Here is a 6,000-nt window from a genome sequence, read left to right on the forward strand (position 1 = left end):
TCTCACCAGTGCTGCATGAAAGATGACAGTCATTTCCTGCTCCTACTGGCCACACTATTTATGATGCGGATCGTGATGACATCAGGCATAGTACTGGCTCATGTTCATCCAGCTGTTGACCAGCAGGCCCAGTTCCTTTTCTGTTGGTCAATTTCTAGCCACTCTTCCCCAAGCCTACACTGCTATGTGAAGTTATTATGACCCAAAGGCATTTAATCTTGCTGAATGTCATACAATTGGAATTGGCCTATTGATCTGGCCTATCTAGATGCCTCTGCACAGAATTTCAGTCCTTAAGCAGACTAAAAGTCCTGCACAACTTGGTGACTTGGTGTTGCCTGAAAATAAACTGAATGTGAACTCAATAATCTCATCAAGATCTCATCAGATTGTTGACAAAAATAATAAACACAACTGGCCCAGACCTGGGAAGCACCATTTCATATCAGCCAACAACTAGATTTAACTCTATGCATAACGGCTTTTTAGATTTCAAACATCTCCTTTGCTAGGGATCATCCGTGGACCAGACAACTACAACACTGAATTTAAGTTAGAGAGTTACTCTTACAATTAGAGTTGCTACTTTCAGTCTTCAGACCAATTGGCTGATGCAAGAGTGCCAAGTTTGTTTCTAAAAGGCTGGTGACCTGTGAGTAGTGGACTGTTTCTGGGTGAATTATCTATCAGAGGAGGAATTACCTTGTCTAGACATTTGTCAGTGATCTTAGTGGGTCAATCAGCTGTGTATCACCTCTAAGGACCACCATGCAATAGATCACAGATTTCTTTGCAAGAGCCTCACATAAGATTTATACTCTTTTATTTTAGGCCTGATGAGAAGAGTGTCTCACCACAAGTGAAATCAATGATTTCACTGTTTGAAAGAGGCTAAAGAGGCTGGAAAATACACAGGCAGATAGGTAGGTAGCTAGCTAGGAAAGGTAGGTAAGTAGGTAGGTGGGTTGTTTTTTAGCATTAAGTAAGGGTATTCACTTCTCTTCCATGGCAACAGATCTAGTTTTAAATGCATAGGCACACAAATGATAGTAAATCATTGGGTACAGCAGTCTTCAAGGGAAGAAAAGCTTTGGTAGATTTCATTTAGAATGACTCATCTATGATAATGAATAATTAATAGACAGTAAAGCCTGCCACATCTTGTAAGATCCAGTCACATTCTTTTGATCCTTGTATGCCAAATTATACCATATCAGTTATCTTCCATCATGTGCATATCCTGAAGAATTCACATCCTCTGCATGTGAGATTCTACCACCATCCTGTTTCTGCTGAGGGGAAAAAGATTAAGGTTGGCAGAAGTTTTGCAAAAAATGCTGGCTTCCATGGAAGAGCATTAGAAATGATTGGGTTTATGCCAGTGGACTTAAATGAGATCTCAGACATGCTGTAATTGACTAGAGTGAGAGGTCAGAAATCATGTGGGAAAGAAATCAACCAGAGTAACTCACTTGGTATTAGCCAATAATTAAAAGTATGAAAATGCCCAGCAACATAGGTCATATCCATCCATTGCATGACTGTATGTGACTGAAGAGTTGACTAGTTTTGACATCAATAGCAAAAGAATGGAGAATTACCGATTACAACTGCCTGTCATTAATTCTGACAAACATTTGCAATTTTAGGAAATTTGCAAATTGAGGAAAAACCTCTTTATGTTGGAGCAAAACTCTAGCACTGTCATATTTGAAGAAACCCTGATTTCTGATGAGAATTTATTTCACAAAAAAATTCTCATTTTTTAGTATAAGTATATATATATAAGTATATATATATAAGTATACATATATATATTTGTACTAAATATAATTATATATATATATAATTATATTTAATATAAGTATTTAAAAAACACTTATTCTTTGTAATTAGTGTTGTTTCAAAACTAACCAAATAGTCTTTCACAGAATCACAGAATGGCCAGGGTTGGAAGGGATCTCAAGGATCATGGATCTCCAACTCCCCTGCCACATGCAGGGCATCAACCTCCCCATTTAATACCAGACCAGGCTGCCCAGGGCCCCATCCAACCTGGCCTTGAACACCTCAAGGGACGGGGCATCCAGAGCCTCTCTGGGCAGCCTGTTCCAGCACCTCACCACTCTCTGTAAATAACTTTCCCCTGACATCCAACCTGAACCTCCCCTCCCTCAACTTAAAACCATTTCCCCTTGTCCTGCAGTTATCTACCCTTTCAAAGAGTTGATTCCCCTCCTGTTTTTAGGCTCCTTTTAGGTACTGAAAGGCTGCCATGAGGTCACCCCGCAGCCTTCTTTTCTCCATGCTGAACAAGCCCAGCTCCCTCAGCCTGTCTTCATAGGGGAGGTGCTCCAGCCCCATGACCATCTTTGTGGCCCTCCTCTGGACCCTCTCCAACAGCTCCCTGTCTTTTTTGAACTGGGGGCTCCAGATCTGGACGCAGCATTCCAGATGAGGCTTCACAAGAGCAAAGTAGAGGGGGACAATCACCTCCCTGTCCTTGCTGGCCACTCTCTTTTGATGGAGCCCAGGATACCATTTGCCTTCCAAGCAGCAAGGGCACACTGCTGGCTCATGTTAAGTTTTTCATCTATCAGGACTCCCAGGTCCCTCTCCACAGGGCTGCTCTCAAAGACCACTCCTTCCAGTTTGTATGAATGCCTGGGGTTCCTCCGGTCTTTGCTCTTCAGTTTCTGATTTTAATGTTTCTTTCTCATTCATTGCAGTTCTCTGTAGGCCTAACAGAGGTATAGGGCTCACTCTTCTACTGGGCACTGCTATTGTGCAGGAATGTTTCCATAGCCTTGCTAAGCCTGTTCTTATGATAGGTTTGCATGCCCTACTCTGTGTTCATTCAATGGGATACCATATTTCCTAGGAAACTGACCCCCTTCTCTGTAGGACTTTTCACTGAAGAAGGTGGAACAATGGAAAAACATAGCCATAACCTTGATGCTCACCCACAGCTTCATTCTCTCTGCAGCTTGACTTGGGATAAAGTTATCCATGTAAGTACTGAGGGAGAGAGACATTGGAGTCTGGTGAGCCTGATGAAACTTGGCTGGTTTGAGTGCAGGAAGAGAAACAGTCACCCTCACCCTCAAATAGTTTAGTGACTATGAAAAGCTGCTTTATGTTAACTCAGGGAATCTTTCTGTGCATATGCAACCAGATGAGTCTTGTTAGTAGCAGAGTGGCTACATATGTGTGTGCACATGAACATGGTTGTGAACCCATTCATACTCCTGTGAAACAAAAGCTGAGGTGCCATGAGGCTGTCTTGTGTCAGAAAGAAAAACAAATCCCATTAAGAAGAAAGCCAAGATGGAGGGAATACAAAGCTCATCTGGCTTGACACCCAGCCACATACACTTAACTCTGAGATGTGAACAGTGCATTCATTATGACTGATAGCTTCTCTACTGAACATATACAGTCTTTCTTCTCTACTGCAAACAGGAAAAGAAAACTAGAGTCACGGCTGAAAAACACTGCAAATAGCATGGTGAAAACAAAAGAGAGGAGAACACCATAACAAGTGAATAAATAACAAATTTGAAAGTTAATGAAGGAAAGTTTTCTAATATTTTCAATGTAGCAGTCTGCAGAAATTACTGACTCTTTCTAATGCTTTTGTGTTCCCTGGTTCCAACAATTCTTGATGTCCATAAGAGAATCACAGGAGTGCATATGCTGGGTGGGGCCTCATGAAATCATCTAGTGTAAGCTGTCTGCTCAAGTTGAATCACCCAGAGTAGGTAGCCTGGGAGTGTGTTGTCAGATTTTGAATCTCTCTGTAGACAGAGACCCACCCCCCAGATACTATGGACAACTGGTTCAACTGCTCAAACGCCCTTACAGTAAGAAAAAGAGAGTCAAGTATTCAGGTGGAGTTGTCTTCTTTAACTGCCTCTTACCCTGTCACTGGGTACCACTGAAAAGAGTCTTCTTCTCTCCTCCATATGCCATCTCATCAAGAATTTATACATATTGATAAGGTTCCCCTGAGTCTTCTCAGAAAAGGCTGAAAACCTCAGCTCTTTCAGCCTCTCCTCATTCTGAAGAATCATCTAGGTTGGAAATGCTACAGCCCTTTAGTCACCTTTATGGTCCCTCAATGTGTTAGCTCCTGTAAGACTGTGTATTTCCTTGAATGGGCAAGACCCAGCACTGGACAGAGCACTCCATGTGCTAAGCAAAGAAAAAGATCACCTCCCTCAAGTGGCTGGTGGCATTCATTCTAATACAACCCAGGATATTATTGACCTTCTTTGCTGCAAGGGCATATTGCTGGTATATAGTTAGCTTCTTGTCCACAAGACTCCTCTCCAGGTCCTTCTCCATCAAGCTGCTTTCCAGCTGGCCATAGTGCAAAACGCTACACATCATGTGTGCACTTGTCCCCAGACACAGGATTTCACACTTCCATTTGCTCAAGTTCATAAGGCCTGATCATTTCTGAAGTCTGAACAGTAACACAATCATCTGGTGTATCAGCAGCTCCTTCCAGTTTTTTCTTGTCTGAAAATTTAATGAGGGTGCATTCAGCCCCTTTGACCCAGTCAATACTGAAAATGTTACAGTATTGGCCTCAGTATTGATTCCTGAGACACAAAGCCCAGTCTGATGGGACTCCAGCTGAACTTTATGACATTAATCACAGCCCTTTCAGCCTGGGAGTTCACCTAGTTTTCAGTACATCCAGCCCGTATTCCATCACTTTATTTATGAGGACAGGAGACATTAAAATTCCATCCAGAAGAACAGCATACACTGCTCTGCCCTCACTCACCCTACCAATCACCTTGTTGTAGAAGATTGCCAAGGTTGGTTAAGTACGATCTCCCCTTTGTAAGTCTATGCTGACTGCTCCCAATCACCTTTTTATTTGCTATGTTTAGAAATTAATTAGTTCTTCCATCACCTTCCCCAAGAACTGAAGGGAGACTAACTGCTTGTAGCTCCCTGATCGTTCTTCTTGGCCTTCTTAATCTTGGGGGTGACGTTTGCTTTCTTCTGGTCCTTAGGAACATCTTCCACTTACCATGAAAAGCCGGAGAGTAGGCAGAGAGTGACTAGGAAGGAGGCAGAGATTAAGTTTTGTGAACTGACCACGGCCCCCATTCTCCTTTCCACTGTGTAGATTTTGGGGAGGAGTTGGAAGAAGGTGGATGAGAAGAAGATGATTTTAGTTTGCTTCTAGTTTTCATTGGTCTATTCTGTTAGTAACAGGCAGTAAATTATATTAATCTCTCTTATGCTTGAATCTGTTTTGCCTGTAATGGTAATGGGTAAGTGATTTCCCTGTCCTTATCTCAACCTGTAGTTTCATCATATTTTATCATATGTTATTCCTTTGTCCTTCTGAGGAGGGGAGGTGAGAGAGCATGGGAGGCATGGTGGAGCTTAGCTACCCATTAGTGTTATAACGAGGCATAGGCTATTGCCCTTGCTATGCACATAGGTCTGGAAGATGTTCCTAAGCTTTGACAGCACCTCTTGTTTTTCCTGCTGAATCCTGTGTTTAGGATGGATGTTTTCACAGAGCTGTTCCATTGAGTCATGATTAATGACAACATTTAAAATAGCTTCTTCTCATGTACCACAATAACACCGATTTGCTGTTGCTGTTTAAACTTAGCCATTCAAATGCAGGTCAAATATTGCCAATTACTTTGACAGACCAAGAAAAGACAGAAAAAAAAAACAGTTATGACTTATTTAAGAACTTTGTTAGCAATGCCTCCTCCAAATACAAAAAACTATTCAAACAGCTGTGTTCTGAGAAAGCTGCTGCAAATGGATTTGGGGAAAAGACAGTATTGTCAACCCATTTTTTTCTTTAAGAACACCTCTTTTTTTGGACATCCTGTGACTGAGAAGACTGAATGGTGAGATGTCTTCACACATTTCTACTCTTAGCATGTTAGTGGAAAGCACAAGGCCACGATTCATCAAGCCTCCATGCAAAGAGGAATGAAACTGCTTACAAAATGT

This window comes from Lagopus muta, chromosome Z (assembly GCF_023343835.1).
Source record: "Lagopus muta isolate bLagMut1 chromosome Z, bLagMut1 primary, whole genome shotgun sequence".
In the NCBI taxonomy this organism is placed as follows: domain Eukaryota; kingdom Metazoa; phylum Chordata; class Aves; order Galliformes; family Phasianidae; genus Lagopus; species Lagopus muta.